General features: G+C 44.9%; 1 protein-coding gene and 2 pseudogenes across 8 annotated transcripts in view; 2 read left to right on the top strand and 1 right to left on the bottom strand.

Moving 5' to 3' along the window:
• The window catches only part of LOC110989242 (uncharacterized), a 515,163-nt gene that overhangs the window by 361,840 nt on the left and 134,904 nt on the right, over nucleotides 1–18,419 (bottom strand). The gene's annotated exons all lie outside the window — the stretch shown is intronic.
• On the top strand, nucleotides 6,767–7,592 carry LOC147798754 (uncharacterized; annotated as a pseudogene).
• On the top strand, nucleotides 9,703–11,221 carry LOC147798753 (uncharacterized; annotated as a pseudogene).

Raw genomic sequence — 18,419 nt, 5'->3', positions numbered from 1 at the left:
GTCATGTAAATATAGCAGGATGTCTGGCTCGATACGTACATGTACGTAATCCAGCCCTTGACTTTTTAGTTGAACGTACATAACGGTTGTGTTCAATACATGTTCAAAAGTGTTGAAGTCAACATGTCAAATTTATGTCATGTCGGGAGTCATTTCACTTTTAAGTTTTGTCGCAAGTAATATTTTTTCAAGTCAAGTCGTGCCTCACATTTAGTCACAAAAAGAAATAGAAATGCGACTCCAGTCATCAACACCGCACATTCAGATATTTATCCTAATCATAAACTGTCAAATGCACTTTTTTCGTGCAGGAAGCTCTGAAATTTAAAACTTCAGTTTATTACATGAGATTCTTATTAATGTTATCAAAACTTTGTTGGCATTTTGCATTTTTCATCACTCACAGATCTCAACCAAAAATACTACTTTACGTATACGTTACGGAGATCATTTCCCAGAACTGCAAACCAACAACACAAACAACATGGCCGGAGTAAAGTATGTTCTTGGGAGCAAAACAATGACATAAAACGAGCACGTTTTTTCCCCCTTAAAAAATGCCCAAGAAATATTGGAGTTGGTATGCCGGCTTCCTGAAAAGTACCTGGGCAGCTTTGGAATGTCACCGCGGTGGCTGCAGTCAGTTGCTAATTCCTCTGTGGAGCCAACCGCGATCACCGCGGTCCGCACGTATTCCAATAACAACAGGGGCTTTGTTAGTCAGTTGCACTGATATGTAAAGTGAGCAGGACACCGCGGTCGTCGGCTTGTAACTAGGGGTTGGACAAACCGCGGTTTAACCTTTCTGCAAAGCCGCCTTACTCAGTGGGTCCTCATCACTGCACAGGGTATTTCCTCACCTTCAGTGCGTCCTTGCCAGAGTAAAGTGCTACCGCACATATGTTGCAACTGTTTTGGAAGGAAAACCTTCCCTTGTAGAAAGAGAGAATGACATTCACCCAGGGTGAAGGGTGAGGGAACCTGGTGTAGAGCCTCAGCGGCTGAACGTTCTGTGCCATTAAAGAAGATGAAAGAAGTATGTGAACTGGCAAATACTTTGAAATTAAACCGATCATAATGCGATGTAGAGACTGCTTCAGGAGAGTTGTAATGTTGGCAATCAGGATAAGGGATATCTCCAGTTCAAAAACAGGGCCCATGCCCATGTGAGCAATAGTCTGAATGAACAGGAGAGATGTGCCCAGCGGTTGGTTGTACTCTCCAGGGACATACAGCGATGGAGGTCACCTGGAATTCTGAATGTTGACTAAATTCTGAAAGGTCAAAAGGGGAATTTGGTAAAAAGTCGTTACAAAAGGATCCATTTTAGGCAGATGGGGAGTGTAAACCAGATAGTTCCGTAAGTTTCACTTTGAAAACTAGGAGATCAGTCAAAGCACAGTTTTGGCTGAAAGGACACCACTCAGTGGGCTGGAGAGAGCCTCAATATGAAAATGGTAGAGAGGAACCAGGTCAGACCACGCATCAGGCCAAGCAAGAAATGTGTTTGCGTGCCAGAGCCCGAGAGGGGTTGGGGACCGCACCCAGATCAATCAGAGGAATATACCTGAGTGATGGAAAACGGTAGACTGCAAGCTTATAATGCTTGTGATGGTTTCAGCCTTATCTGGAAAACTGTCTATGCTTAAATAGCCGTCAAAAAACTTGAGTGTCGGGATGGTGAACTGGCGCAGATAGGCGGCCACAACTTCCTCCATACAGGTGCCCTCGAGGAATTGAGAGATCGAGTGGCCCAATACAGAAGTTCCTACGGAAAAGCTGAATCAGGATGAATTGTAAGGCCATATATTAGCTGAAGGCATGGAAGTAAGGCATCATCATTTCATTATCATCTCTTTTGGGTGAGGTGAGGTTCTTAAAAGAACCGGTGACTTTTAACTTGACATTTCAGGCCAGTGTGCTCTGGCTGTCCTCAGGAGAGTGTGCCGGAATGCATTCGACAGCTGGTTATAAAGGGAATCCAGAAGTGGTGGAGCATGGAACGGGATTCGCGGGTTGTGTGACTCAGCGTGTGTGCTGTTGCGTGAAGGTGATGGATCCTAGAATTGGTGGGAAACCTTGGGTTTAGGTATAGGGGACCCTTCTGCCAAGGGGGGGACGGGGTGGCTTTGGGTAGAGAAGACCCTAAAGCCGGGGGTGGGGGGCCATGGGTTTTGGGTATAGGGGACCCTACTGCCCAGGAGTGAGTGTCTGCTTGGGTGCTAGTAGTGGGAACCAGATGTCGCTGAGCTTGAAACCAACGTCTTGGGTACAATATTGTGCCAGAAAATCTGGATGGCTTCTCGGATTCTCCTTAGGAGCCAGTTCTGGATGGGGGTGATAAGTTCTGCTTTGTCCCGTTCGATGTGGTGGTCCATGGAATGTGCATGTTTGATGACGGCCGACTTGTCATATTCTCGTTGGCCGTGCCAGTGGTGTTCTTGGAGTCTGGTGGGGAGGTTCCTGCCGGTTTCCCCAATGTATACTTGGCCGCATTCACATGGAATGCGATATAAAGCAGGGTGACTGCTGGGTGGGTGCTTGTCCTTGTGGGTGTGAAGTGCAGCCTTCAGCTTGTAGGGTGCTGAATGATATACTTTGATGTTGACTGACTGCAGGATGCTCCGGAGTTGGTGGGAGGTGGGGCCCAGGTACGGTAAAGCATACTGTGGCGGTGGGGGTTCGGGGGACTTTGGGTATAGGTGACCATAATGCCACGGGGTATGGGGGGGGACTCCGGAGATAGGAGACCGTAATGTCCTGGGGGAGGGCTTGATGTGGTGGAGTTCTTGGTGTAGGTTGTTCTGGTGGCAGATCTCGTAGGCTCTGCGGATCAGGGTGCAGTTGACTGAGGTCTTGATGGCTGGGTGGTAGAAAGATATCTGGTGCAGGTACCGGTCGGTTTGGGTGGGCTTACGGTGGACACGGTGGATGAGGGTGCCGTCTGGGTTTCTGGACAGTTGAACATCTAAGAAGGAGAGGTGTCTGTTTTGTTCTTGTTCCATGGTGAACTTGATAGTGGGGCATTGTTTGTTGAGGTAGTCAAGGAATTCTTGGAGGTGATCTTGACCATCAGGCCATATGACGAATGTGTTGTCAACATAGCGCAGCCAAATGGTGGATTTGAGGTTGTTGGTGAGGACAGACGATGTTTCAAATTCTTCCATGGAAATGTTAGCAAGGACCGGGGATATAGGGGATCCCATGAAGGTCCCAGCTGTCTGCTCGTAAAACTCGTCTTGGAACTTGAAGTAGCTGGAAGAAACGCAGAGGTGGATGAGGTTGGCAATCTGGACGGAAGAAAGAACTGTGTGGTCAGCGAGGGAGGGGTCGCTGTCCAGTCGATCCTTGACAATCTGGCATGCTTCTTTGGTGGGAATAGCGACATCACATCGAAGCTGACCATGACTGGCTGGAGTGATAGGTTTCTTGTGAGCTCAACAAACTGGGTGGATTTGGAGATATGGTGTGGTGTGTTGCTGACCAGGGGCTGGAGGATGCCGGTCACGAAGCGGGTGGTCTCGAACATCAGTGAGCCCCTTGAAGACAAAATGGGGTGCAGGGGGATGTCCGGCTTGTGGATCTTAGGTTGACCAAAGAATCTTGGACAGGTAGATGCCGACGGGCGGAGGCGATAGTACAGGTCTGCTGGGATGGAGTCGGAGCAGTGGAGGGCGAGGAGGTGGCTGGCGATGCGTTTCTTGATGGCTTGAGTGCGGTCCTTGGGTAAGGGGCAGTAGATGCCGGATGTGTGTCTTGTACTTTGTTGGGGTAAGCCGCACGGTCCATGACCACGGTGGCATTGCCCTTGTCGCCTGTGATGATGTGTATGGACTTGTCGCTGCAGAGATCATGGAGGGCTTCAACTTCGGGTATGGTGAGGTTGGGATTGACCGGTTTGGTGTGTAGGAGTGCTTGGTGGATCTTGACTTGGATGTTATCGGCTGTGGTCTTGTCGAGCTTCTGTGTAACAGGTTCCATGGCTTGGATGATGTCGGCTAGGGGGACGGCGCGTGGTGGGGTGGTGAAGTTCATATCTAGGGACAGGACATCTGTCTCAGTGGTTGACTGGGTGCATTGGCTGAGGTTCACGACGGTGTGTCTTTGGAATTCACTATGGCTGCGGAGGTGGGCTGGGAGGGACGCTTGTGGTGTTTGCCGTCGGGATATAGGGGATCCCATCTTCCGATGGGAAAGGCGCTGGAATTTCCGGAGTTGTTTGTTGCAGGAGGTGGTGAATGCGTGGTGGCTGGAGGACTGGGTGAAGGACGAAATCTTGACGAAATCCTGCTGGTGTAGGGTCGACTTGAGGGTGGCTTCGTTGGTAGCGATGTCCTTGTCTAGGTGGCTGAGGGTATGTCTTGTGTGTTAGATGCGTTCTCTTAGGAGGGCTCGGCTAGCTGACTGTAAGACGTGGAGGGAACGGTTGCTGCAAACGGGATTGTGGAGCTTGAGGCCTAGTGGGGTGATGTGCGAGTCTAGGCAGCATTTGAGGAAAGTTAGATTGTTGATGTACCTTGAGCGCGGGATAGAATTATGCTCATAGGTCCTAATTCGTCAAACTGTAGGCTCTCCGTAGAATGAAGATAAGTAAGATTTGAAGCTTTGCATGGTGGAAGAGACATGAGAAATGGGTTTGCAGGTACACCATGGAATCAGTCTCTTTTGGGCAAGTTGGGATTCTTGATGTTTTGGCCAGTGTGCTCTGGCTGTCCACAGAAGAGTCTGACGGACTGGAGTGGATAGCTGGTTATAGAATACGACAAATTGGCCATCATCATCATTACTTACTTTGTGCATCATTCAACAGACTTGTTTAAGCTTTTGAGTACACTGCTCTGAGAAAAATCGAGAAAACCATTGTTCATTTTCAACACTCAGAGCACAGCTAGCAAAACACAGTGGAATGCAGCAGGACGTTCCTGCCTGCCAGGACAGTTCACAGATGAGGAGGTCTATCTGCAGACTAGTTATGGCCCTGTGGCCTGCAGTACCACAGTGACTATGCGACCACATGTACCATGCATGTACATGTGCATGATATACCATGTGCAGTTCGCTGTTCACACGTAAGCCTGCCTACATGGGTCAAAAACCGTTCACACACCATCAAAGCCCATCGTAAACACTTTATACATCAACAAATGTGGTAACTACATGTACATGCATCCTTGCATTTTGGTCATGTGAGTTATTGTGATTAGAAAATTGGAAAGCTAAATGTCTTAATATTGGCAATTCTGTTGGCGAACAACTGGCCTGGAGTTCCTCTGGAGAGGTCATAATTGAATGGACAATACTATTATCTTGTGGGGGGATACCAAGACGATATATTTATGTGAGTGAACTTCTAAAGTTTCATAAATAAATTTTACTTTCAGACCAGTCCAAATTCTCTTTTAGGGCAAAGATCAAAAGTATTATTCCTGTTCTGCCGTGTTCCTCCTGTTCTGCACAAGGATTAAATAAATCCAACAATATGCCTGTTCTCCCACTGTAGAAATCCCAGCTTAGGCGAGTGCCAAGGGAAGGACTGGAGCCCATTAGAAGTTCCATTGTGTGCGTCCTTTGTGATGTTAACTGCCTGTTCCCCTGCGTGCAGGCATGGCTGCAATGGCAGAGGTATGTGAAAATTTTGGCAAGTTTTTATTGGAACAAATAAACATTGTTTGCGAACCCAAATTTGTGATGCATGTGCAAATTTTTGTGTTGAATTTAGTTCATCTCAGGGGAATGGAATACTAGAAGAAATCTAGCTCCATTGCATCCGCATGAGGTATAAACTGGTCCACAGTGGACTACAGTGCAGTAATGTTTGCAGCTTACTGTGACCAGCCAGACTGTACACTGCCTGGCACTTACATTTTTATGCTTGGTGCACATTCCACATCGTATGCAACCTGGTATTTCCGAGTTGCTGCGTGACAATGTGCTTTGTAAATAGCGCCACCAATAGGTGAAATTGTTTTATGTATTCAGACTGCGTGTCTTTACTGATGTCAAGTTAATATGTCCAGTATGGAATCTCATCCCCTTTTCCCTCTTTTTGGATGGGCTTTTCTCACATGACTCACGCTGTTCTTTAATGGAAATAAGGGTGCGAATGACTGGTGATTTCACATGCACAATGATTTCACGCAAGACCAGCGTCTCATACCATGGGTACCGGTTAACAATAATATTCTTTGTTCGAAGCTGGATATCTTGCATAAATTAGCAACTGGTATTTTCAGGTGACTTGTTGTCACACCATAGCCGTGTTTTCTAAATAATAGCTGTCCTGCATTCTGGGGACTCGTGGTTATTTTCCTTGTTGCGATGCATGCATTCTTGGGTGTCACTTGCCTTCGTCATGTAGACCGAGCAACATCTAAATATGCTCTCCTTTTGGACTTCACGTCCAACTTACGATAGTACTAGGCCTTTTTTAAATCCGTTATTCATTCACCTTGGTCTACCGTATTTCAAACCGCATTTGACGGAGTGTCGTCTTGAGGCATGTGAGATATGGGACTGCTTTGGTCGGCGAGTACAACAAACTTGTGATCTGTTAATATTTTAAGTTGAATAGATTACCACGTTCGAAATATTATGCAGACATACCACTGAGTTAGTGTGACAGCTCATTTACATATCCCTCCTGCGTAGCGCCCTCGCTTGACCCTTGAGGTAAACCTCAGACTTAGCCTTTGTCTTGAGTGAGTCATTCCACCACCAGCAATGGTACTTTCAGACCACACATAGCATTTTGCGTTATTCTCCACACATGTACAGTGTACTTAGTTGCCTCAAGATTTCCGTCCAAGAGTGGGTCAGCGATGTCAAAGGTCAGCTGGCTGCACGACAGATCAGAGGAGAGGACGGCACTGCCTTCATCATCAACCATCTTGCCGGCAGAGTTAGGCAAGAAATTCTTGGTAGGGGTGATGCTGTGAAGGGTCCAGACGACATCTTCCGTGTACTGCTCAAGGTCTTTGGTGATGGGGAAATGCTTTCCCAGATTCAGCAGAAGTTTTCCTCTGTCCGCCAAGGCCAGGGAGAAGATCTACTGAGTTTCTCCCTTGAGCTAATGGAATTGTTTAATTCCATGGCTCACCTGGATAAGTCCTTCAATGCCACGAGAGATATGACGCTAAAGGGAAGGCTAGCGGAAGCAGTTAATGATGAGGGCCTAAGGAGAGAACTGCGCGGCATGAACATTGATTCGCCAGAGCTAAGTTTCTTCGATGCTCGAGACCGTGCCATTGAATGGCTTGGCACCAGCCGAGTCAAAATCCAGAAGGAGGTAGCAGTACAGGGGGTCAGGCCATAGATAACACTCATGATTTGAAGGCACTTCTCGAGAGAAAGGGCCAACAACTGCAGATGCAACAGCAGCAGATTGAGGCACTCCTAGACGTTGCTAAAACTGCCAGTCCACAGGTCACCTCAAGTGAGACTGTCCCCATCCCCCGTCATCGCCATCCAACAGTGGCTACTCTCAGTCACCAGGAGGAATGCATCGGAGTACAAAAAATCCCCAGCAGTTTGTCCCCGGGCAGGCCCCAGTGGAGCAGTTCGTCCTCCAGAAGCCTGGCCCCCAGTTAAACTAGAACAGCCTGTCATTGAGAGCCAACACGGCAGGCCCACAAGAATCGACTTTTGGCGGCTCAATCTACAGAAAGCGGTAGTACGGTGTTCAGAATCTGTCGTCCAGCTTGGTGCATCAAGGGTGCGTTGTCTACTTGACACAGAAGCGCAAATTTCAATGGTTACTGAATCTTCCTTCAGAGAGCACTTTCCTGAGACAGAATTGGTAGATGTGACTGCGTTCATCAGCATCTCAGGTGCCCAAGGTCTGGCCATTCCCTACCCTGGCTATGTTGAATTGCCACTAACAGTACTGGGCCACTCTTTCATCAACATGGGTTTTTTGGTGGTCAAGGACCCCACAGGCACCTCAATTGCAGAAAGGAAGAGAGTACCAGGAGTGATTGGGCCAAACATCTTCAGGGATATCCGAGAGAAGTTACGGCAAGATGCGAGAGGCCAAAACTACCTGGAGGTGTTGAACAGACGAAGTGACGGACCCGAGTGGGCTCATGTACTCGCTCTCTATGAGGAAGTGCGAAGTGGCACTGTACATCAGCCAGATATTCCTGTCGCCACAAAAGACATTGAGAAGACAGCATTCCGAGTAGGAACAGGAGGGTTGTATGAGTTCACTCGTATGCCCTTCGGTCTGTGCAATCGCTAGCCACATTAATGCACTTGATGGACAAAGCCTTCGGTGACAAAAACTTCCAGTCCCTCATTGTCTACTTAGATGACATCCTAGTCTTTGGCTGTACATTTAATGAGATACTTGAGCGACTACGGCTGGTGCTTGACCGCCTCGCTGAATTTGGCTTGAAGGTGAAACCAGAGAAGTGCAACCTGTTCATGGAACAACTGAAGTACCTGGGCCATTCCATATCTGATAGAGGGATATCTCCAGATCCTTAGAAGATTAGCACCGAATGGAGGAAGCCAGCCACAGAACGTGAACTGCGTGGTTTTCTTGGTCTAGCTGGGAACTACTGCCGTTTTGTACCAGGGTTTGCTAAAGTCGTAGCCCCACTTCACGCACTCTTAGGAGGAACTGGAGAGAAGAAGCACAGAAAGGCCAGTTCTACCAAACCCATTTCGGTTGCATGGGATGAGTCTTGTGACAAGTCGTTCAATGACTTGAAGCAACTTCTGATTGCTCTCGTCAATTCATCATAGAGGTTGATGCCAGCTTCCAAGGTCTGGGCAGCGTATTGTCCAAACAACAAGAGCAAGGTTTGGTAGTCCTGGGTTATGCCAGTAGAGGCTTGCGGGAGAATGAAAGGAACATGCATAACTACAGCAGCATGAAGCTGGAACTGTGGGCATTGCATTGGGCAATCACTGTGAAGTTCAGGGACATCCTTCTCGTTTGTACCGAAAATAACTCCCTCACCTGTCTTCAGACGAACACGAAGTCGGGAACGACGGAGACCACATGGGCTGGAGAGTTAGAACAGTTCCAGTACACTATTAAGTATAGATCAGGAAGAAGTAACCACAATGCCAATGCTCTCAGCAGGAAGATCACTCACAGTGAAGACCTGCAAACTGCCCACTCTGCAGAGATGTCCACTGAAGAGACCATTTCCTCATCCTATGTATCTACTCCCATTCCCTCCATGGTTGTTTCACAAACAACAAGAATCCTGGTTGAAGCTGGACTAGATGAACGCTGCATCAGACCAGATACGACAGCACCTGCTGCGATGTCAACCCTCCCCTCCATCTCTACCGAAGATATAACTACACTCCAACGGAAGGACAAACACCAAGGCAGATTGTGGACTTACTGGGAGAGTGGACGACAACCACACATCAGTAAGATCATAAAGGAGGAAAAGCCAACATGGAAGTTGCTGAAGTTTTGGAACCACCTGGAGGCCTGAGTCAACATTCTCTACAAGAAAAGAAAAGAAGTAGGTGGCAACGTTAGTCAACTTCTACTCCCTCAAGTTCTACGAGAGCAAATGTTCACTGCGGTTAATGTTCAGGTCAGACATCAAGGAGTGGAAAGGACACTTGCACTGGCCCGTAGCAGATGTTTCTGGCCTGGGATGACATGACATTGAGGAGTACTGCCAGAATTGTCAGAGGTGTATGCTAACAAAGGCTGGGAAGAAGTTCCACCTGACAATGGGCTCCCTGATTGCTAAGAGACCTCTCAAAGTTCTTGCCATGGACTTCACCGTCCTGGAGCCTGCCACAAACAACACAGAGAATGCACTGGTTCTCACTGATGTCTTTACGAAGTTTACACAAAACATACCATGCAAGGACCAGCAAGCTGGTTGGTGAGTTGGTGAGTTTTCAACAAGCAAGCCATACCATGCAAGGACCAGCAAGCAAGAACGGTGGCCCAATGCTTAGTGTGAGACTGGTTTGTTTGTTTTGGGGTTCCTCACTGACTTCACGGTGACCAAGGCAGGAATTTCGAAAGCAAAGTAATCCAGGAACTCTGTGAGATGTACGGCATCACAAAAAGCAGAACGACCCCATATAACTTTGAAGGAAATGGACAGTGTGAGCGCTTCAATCGTACTTTGCACAACCACCTTCGTACACTGCCCCTGGACCAGAAGCGTAGATGGCCAGAACACCTCCCAGAGCTGATCCACGCATACAAAGCGACACCCCACTCCTCAGCAGGCTACTCCCCCTATTACCTCTTCTTCGGGAGGGAACCATGATTATCGGTCGACCATCTTCTTGGGTTCGGGAGAGAGGAAGATGACGATCCCGAGATTGACCACTGGGTAGCAGACCATCATGTGCAAATGCAGCAAGCCTTTCAGAAAGCTGCAGGCACAACAGAAAGGGAAGCCCTTCCCAGACAGCGACGACATAATGATTCATCAAGGCTGGAAGATCTACCCATTCGAAACCATTCCGTCAAGGGCAGGAACAAGATTCAAGATGTGTGGAACGACCGACCTCATAAGGTTGTGGGAAGGCCAAACCTGACTGGCCATGTCTACGTCGTCACGCCACTCGATGGAGAGGGGAAGGAGAAGACTCTGAATCGGAGGGACCTCCTAGACAGCAGAGCCTTGGTACTGCAGCAGGATGAACCGCCAGCTACTGGGTGTCAGCATCAAGATGATCCAGTTATGCCAACGCACACCGACAAAAATAAGAGAGCAGGAGAAGAGGCTGAAGAGGTGGTCATCATACTGGAGACAGAGGGTGTGACCCCGGCAATGTTAACAGGTCAACCAGAGCCAGAGAGAGGACCCACTGCTTTCCACAAAGCAGGGGAGTGCCACCCCGATAATCTAGCCCCTCAACATCCTCCAGAAGTGGAAGATTTCCATCCGGAGCCCACTACAAGGAAGGAAGTTCCAATTGCCGAAGCAGAGCAGTTGCATCTGGAGCCGACTACAAAAAAGGAGGTTCCAATTGCGGAAGCAGAGCAGTTGCATCTGGAGCTTACTACAAAGGAGGAGGTTCCAATTGCGGATGCAGAGCAGTTGTTTCGCACCAACCGTGCTGGAGTGGGACGACAGTCTAATCTCCATCACCTTCCGAAGTCATTCAGTCGGAGACTCCAGCAACGCCTGTGCCAGCTCCTGTGATAGACCCACGAGTACTGGCAGACATCAGCCGAACGCAGCTGCTGTTGGCGCAAATGTTGGCTGGAGTCCAGCCAAGATGATTTATTTTTGTAAATAGTAAATTGTACTTTGTTTTCTTGTATTAGTCTTTTTGTTTAGGTTGTCGGGACGCCAACCTTAGATCAGGGGAGTACGTGACAGCTCATTTAGGGCCGGCGACCATTTAGACCCGGTTTGAAAAGGGCCCCCCGGTAAGCTCCCCTGTTGCAAAAACCCCTTTCATACTGGCCTGGCTACAGGCCTGGGATGCTGGACTGGTTGCTGATCTCGAACTTCTCCATCCTGGGGTCTATTGTTTGCAAGTACTGGTACATGTAATCTATCCAAGAAGGAACATGCCTGTGGTTTTTAATCCTTCAGCTCTATACAATGTTTACACTAATCCGCTTAGACCCCTATTCATCTGTGGAAGCATAGTGGGGGAAGCCTTTCATCAGGGACTTTGAGATGCTGATGTACAGACAGGCCTGATACCGGCCTGGAGTAGCCTGAATACCGGGCAGGCATTATACAGGGTGGGCTACTGGGGGGCCCTTTTCAAACCGGGTCTAAATGGTCCCCGGCACTTACATATCCCTCCTGTGCAGCAACCCTCACTTGACCCTTGAGGTAAACCTCAGACTTAGCCTTTGTCTTGAGTGAGTCATTCCACCACCAGCACTGGTACTGTTCAGACCACACATAGCATTTTGCGTTATTCTCCACACATGTACAGTGTACTTAGTTGCCTCAAGATTTCTTGGACGACTCGACTGGAGTAAGAATTCATTTACAATGTATGTTTAGTAATTGTTCCTATCTTTAAAGTTTCTTAATCTTTTAGCCTCTGTGAACACTTTCTGATTAATTTGGAGGTTAGCTCAAGTGTTCTCTGGTTATTGAATGAGTGGATTCATTGATGATAGTCTTAGGAAACCTAAATCTAGTCCTTAAATTATGTGATGCAGCATATACATGTAATTCTCTTTTTTACACTTAATTAAGAGTGCGATCTGCATATTGGTTAGCGTATTATTTTGTTATGTTATTTCAACATAATGTTGTTCTTTGCATTTTCATTTATCCTAAGTTTGTCTTGATGAACCCTTAGGTTATGATGAGTGGACTGTATTGAATCTATGGTTTGCTGAGTCCATATTATACATGCACCTAGAGATCATTGCACACTTGTTTCAGTTGTTTCCCATTTTTGTCTTTGCAAGTTAAAGCATTCACATGCCTTGTATTAGTTCATTTTTGGAATTTAACTTGACTCTACTGTTAGAAGCAAATTGTGTCATTGAGTTTGATTCATTTCTATTGATTGCACTAGATTCTAGAGGATTGTTAGGTTTCTTTTTATAATTTACTTTGCTGGATTGGTCTTTCCTGGAGAATTGTATTTATATGGAAGTTATATTTTTGTATCTTTTCAGAGTTTCAGTTTCCCACCTTTTTAAGATGCAGTCACCATAAAGAACCAGACACAGTAATGTACACCATCCTTGTGTCACATCTCAAGGTGTCACATTGTAAACATGTAAAAATGTAAACATCTGCAGTATCTGAAGTTTGCTCAGTCTTCTTGAAATACTACTTTTGGGTGAGGGGAAATTCTGCAAGGCAACACCCACACCAGGTCATAGATATCAATCTTTTTCTTAAATACCTGTCAGACTTTTTACATACTTCATCCCCCAAGGAGTGTATAAAACCTCACGTTTGGAAATGATCACACTTGGCATACATGTACAGGTACTTACAGTGTGTTAACATCTCATTATAATACTCGACATTTACTTGGGTTATGCGCATTTTTAAATAATGTGACCTACGTATTGACCAGGTTTAAGGTTTAGGTCTCATTTAATCCGGAGGTACATTAACACCCTGTAATGCTGAGTATACTACTGAACCTATGTACATATAGGGGTTGTATATTGTTGGCGTCTTAGAGTGCTGCCTGTTGTCATTTTAATTTTGTTACAATGAATGCACAAAATTGGTTTACTCAAACTTACCTTAGTGGAATAAGGAAATGCCCTCGAATGTAACGTCATGTGCATAAGGTCTATACATCAATCGGATAATTCATCTCTTGATTAGAGCTTTTCTTGGTTAAATTGCAGATGGAAATGTGACCCACTCTGCGAAAATTGGTAATAAGTCGCCAGAGCCACTCTTGAGTTACAGGCCTTTTAAAGAACCCTGCACTGTGGAAATAAATAGAAACCCTCAACACTCTTACTTGTACATTTTTTATTAAAATACCTAAATATATGATACATCAATGCAAAGGGTTTAAGTTACTCATTCTAATTGAAGGTAAAATCAGATTACAGAAAAAATTACATTATACACTTTTTTACAGAGCCGGTTATAAATATGATTGGCCATGTATTGAGTATGATCAGTGTAACCCATTTAATACATGTACATGTATGTGCACTGACAGCTTAGTATTTATGAACTGTATGTATGCCAAGTTGTTAATCATGTACATGAAAGGATACGGCTGAAAGGCTAACATAGATTTTGGATTTTTTTATCTCTCACAGATGACATACATATACAACTTATAAGGCTGTAGTTTATTTTTGATATACACGTAGTTGCATCCAACTGTACAAAAAGTGAACCTGCATTAACCTTTGCGACAGGGAAAGAATAAATCTTTTTATCTTTTGTAAGAAATATTCGGGTCACTGACTCAATTTTGTTGTAGCTTTACCACTCTGGTTACATTACATTAACTCTAACGCTGAAATATAATGGCAAAGAAGAGGCAGCACTATAGGATTTTTTCTTATACTCAGTGCCAATAATAACATCAGTTAATATCAGTGACTATCAAAGATCATAAAACGCTGTGAAGCACAATCTCTGGTCATTATACGCTGCACTGTGCCTTTGTCAGTCATGTCTTGCTTGCTCTACTCATTACTACTGGAATGGAAACCAGCCCAGGTGGACATGGGTACCGTAAGTACATGCACACTCCACACCTCACAAATCATGTGGTGCATCTGTTCATTTTTGTTTTTGGTTTCTATGCATGTAATTAATTATGTTGTGTATTATCAGTAGTCAATTGGTGAGTGCTGAAAAAAAGAACACACAGAACTGCCACATGGCTCACCCAGCGAAGGATACCCATCAAATTCCCAAAGTTGGTAATTTCAAGGACTTAAGAAAATTTAGGTTTAACAACGACCCTATATGTAGCTCACGTGCTGCTGTAACTACATGTAATTGCAGATATTTGTGCAGTGCAGCTATATTCACCGTGCGGCCTAAATTCCGAAAATTGCAGTATTTAGCGTCACAACACATAATTATCCCAGTCAAAACAAGGATTTTTTGTCTTGGTGACTTGCAGTTTAATTTGAAATATGTATTTTTGGTTCGACCTTGCAAGGTCTTCCTGGGAAATGAGTTTCCCTACCAGTTTGACTAGAAAGTCCTTGGCGCTGTTGACTTTGATGAAGATATTGTCCAAGTCATTCTCGTTTATTATGGCTGGATGTTCCTTGGATCCTATTAGAACCTGTTCGTCCTCTAGTTGATGGTAGTTTGGCGAGATCGCTGCTTCTCTACCCTGAGCTCCCAGACTTAAGCTTGTAGCCCCTCCAGAGTTTGGTCAGATAGTCCAATTTAGACAGCATCATGGCATTCTACACCAGAATGTGCTGCTGGAACTGACAATCAAAGGCTCCCCCATCTGGCGCCTGCGTGGTCAGATATGGAACGGCCAAGACTTCCTCGTCTGGGGGCTACGTGGTTGGATATAGAATGTCCAAGGCTTCGTCGTCTGGGGGCAGTGTGGTCGGATCCAAAACGGTTAAGGTATCCTCAGGGAGCTGTCTGACCGCAGTAGCCATCTTGAGTGCAGCAAGCGGTATGTCTTCATTGTCTGAACTTTCGATTACTCTCTCTGAAAATAAAGAATGGAAATACTCAAATAAGGTTCACAATTGTCACTCATGAACCATACAGTGATTAAAGAAAAGTACTTTGCTGTACATGTCAATGAAAAACTTGGTCCATTTAACTGCAAAATGTAATTTGAAATAATATGCTTTGCTACTGATCAAATGCTAACGTTTTAACCAGATACATCGATGAAGAAAACACCGCGTCTTGCATCCTTATTTATACTGGGGAAAAACGGGATATAAAACTTACTCTTGTCGCTGAGTTGCACAATTTTTGCCTTGAACTGGCCAGATTTGTAGGCCACCTGCACTTCAATCCAAACCTTTAGCTGACCATGGGTCTTGACCCTGCTCCTAGAGACCGGTTCTACTACGCCAAACCATTTAGAATTCATCCACTTTATTATAACTTTACTGGAAGAAGACATGATTGCAAGAGTTTCAGAGTACATGTGCATGCAGATGAGTTTTTGCAAGAGAAATGAAACAAGCCTAAAGTAATTCAGGGCATCACTTCCATTAAATCCGTCCTGAAAACCAAGTTTGAATAGCCCTTGTGGATTTGTTTGATTTCAATACACTCATACCACTGGCCGCTCCCTTTGTTGCTCCTGCAATGGTTTCTTATGAATACTTTTGTACGAACGCACTCAGTATATGTTTTTCTTAAATGCAGAGTTTTTCAGCCTTTGATGGCACCACTACATCATGTTTACCAAATAGTGATCAGGGCATTCTTTTGTTGCACTGACAACAAATCTAAAATCCAAGTGTGATTGACAGATTTCATTCAGGTTACACGATCAACTTGCTTGCTAGGAAATGCTGATGTTAGCGTCATTACATCAGCCTGTTACACTAGAGGCAGGCTTACAACGTAATGTTACTTGCATACCATAGTTCTGATAAAATGTCTCTGGTAAAAAGTTCTGTTCTCAAGGAGGTCAATGCTAGCTGTCCAAATGTGGACGTGACCTCGCTCCAAAACAGCCCTAAGTAGAAAATCCATAGGCAGGAAAAGCTGAAACGACCAGTGATCGGTCGTCCAGCAGTGACGGAACTGTATCCTGGAATTATGGATACAGCAAGGTCTTTCGTCGAGAGCAATGGCTTCAAAGCTCATTGATGATGCCAGGAGAACAGCGGGATGTGTGGATCTACCTTGCGACAGGTAAAGAATCACCTTTTTCACACGATCCCTATCTTGAGGATCAAAGGCTGAATCTAGGTAAAGAACTTCAATTCTACTTCAAAACAAGGCTATGAAAAAAACTTTTGTATTGTACTTTAATTTGTGTAAGTAAACAATGTTTGCATATGAAATGTAATAATAAAACTTGACTTTTTCCTGTATGCTCAAAAAATAAATAAACTAGAAAAACATTTTTTTTTTAACTGTGACCTTACTACATTTTCGTGTACTTTTTTTCCATACACAGGCGTGCGCACAATCACTCAGCCCCCTTACAAGTGCTTCAAAACAGTGTCCATGTACCAAGGGCTCATCGACACTAACGTTCCTGCCAAAGAAAACTCCCTACAAAACCCGAACGACAACAGCCACTTCTACTCTGCGAGAGTACGATATGCTTTAGAGTTGTCTTCAAAGTTCAACCACCTTGCACTTGTCTATTCCTTAGACAGTAAAGAGTAACATGAAGGTTGGTGGGCACACATTGGCTGTTGACCAGTGAGTCAGTGTCAGCAAATTCTTTCCCACCCAAGACGCACTCAATTACAGCAATCGCAATTTCCCCATCCCGGGGTATCATATCGTGTCGTCCAGATATCTGCGGCTGGAACCATCCATCCTCATCACAAAAGATCACCTCGGCAGAGACCAGTTTGTGTGAGTAAAACTTCTTTATTTATCATTAGGCTTATATCATCCCCGTCTGCATCCCTCCTGCTCACCAAAAGGTACAATTTTGAGAACTTGTGAACACACATATTTCAGTATCACTGATTTGCAAGTTGCTAAACAAAGAAATGTGTTGTGGAACTGACTATTCTGTGCGCAACAGGTTGTTAAAACAGGGTTGAATTTTTCTCTTAGCCCCACCACGTTTTTTTTTTGGACCGCATACGAGTCAGTGAGCACGGAGAATGTGTTCACAAAGATGTTTACGAAGATGTGAAGCCTGGTGCAAGTGTGTCTTCACCAGTAAGAAGACAATGCAAGCCTGCCAACTTTTAACTTATAAGTATGTTTCAAACTTCACTGAGACATGATACTGTTGCCTCATGTAATACTGAATTGCTAGTATTACATGTATGAATCAGAATACTTCAAGTTTGATTAAATTTCACCTGTTGTGAACTTGAGGTAAAACATTGCTCCAGTCCATACACAAATGTTAGAAGAGAAAATTCAAAGTGCCCAACATTCGGGTCCCTGCCATTTTTGGGTACGTCATCTCCATGAGTGAGCAGCACGTGAACCAGTGTTGTCATTAAACCTAAACTTGTTCAAGTACTTGAAATTACCAATTTTGGCGGGCTGGATAAGTGTCTTTGCTGGGTGGACCATACAGCAGGTTATTTTTTAAGCAATTACCAAATGACCAGTAAAGTAAACAAAACATGAATTACACTTAATCAGAAAAAAAAAACAGACACACCACACAATTTGTGAGGTGTAAACGGTACATTTGCAATTCTATTCAATCTCTCTGGACTGGTTTCCTTTAGTTCCAACACATGAATGGAGCCAATGGAAATGGCAACCAATGAAAACATGACTGCCTTGAATTAGTGCTTCCTCATCCCCACACCTTGAGTAAGAGCTTCTACGTATGGTTTCAGACACTGCTTCAAGATGGGAGGAACCAGCTAAACCAAAGTGTTAAGCCAAAACCACTCTTTTATCGTGAAACTGTTGTTTTACAGCTCAGTCTTGACTCCATTGGAAATAAACGAAGACACGCAGACAATAGTCCTGGCCGTAGCTCTGCAAGCCCGTTTCAGAGCCTACGATCGCAAGCCTACATTAAAAAGGGCTGGTGTTGAATGGGCATTCTTTCTATGTTCAGACACTGAAAAGTGTGTTTGTTAATTTTATCAGACGTTTATCACAAAATCAAATTAGTTATGGCAAGTCACAAGTCATTTTTCCTAGTCAAGTCTCAAGTTAAAATGAGAAATGAAAATGGCGATTTTCTTTCCGAGTCAGCGACACCGAAAAATTTCCGTCAACCTTAGTTGGTCAAAAAAAAAAGGTTCTTCAGAGAACAAGTTGTATTATGAATACACTTGTAACTCTGCTTTCAGAGACCTCTCAATTTGTTGCACATTAGCTACATGTAGGTAAAAATCTCAACTCATC

This window comes from Acanthaster planci, linkage group LG06, assembly GCF_054643075.1.
Source record: "Acanthaster planci isolate LZ-2023a linkage group LG06, COTS_SCS, whole genome shotgun sequence".
NCBI classification, from domain to species: Eukaryota; Metazoa; Echinodermata; class Asteroidea; order Valvatida; family Acanthasteridae; genus Acanthaster; species Acanthaster planci.
Note: the sequence above shows the minus strand (reverse complement) of the source record. Positions and strands in the feature narration are given on the sequence as shown.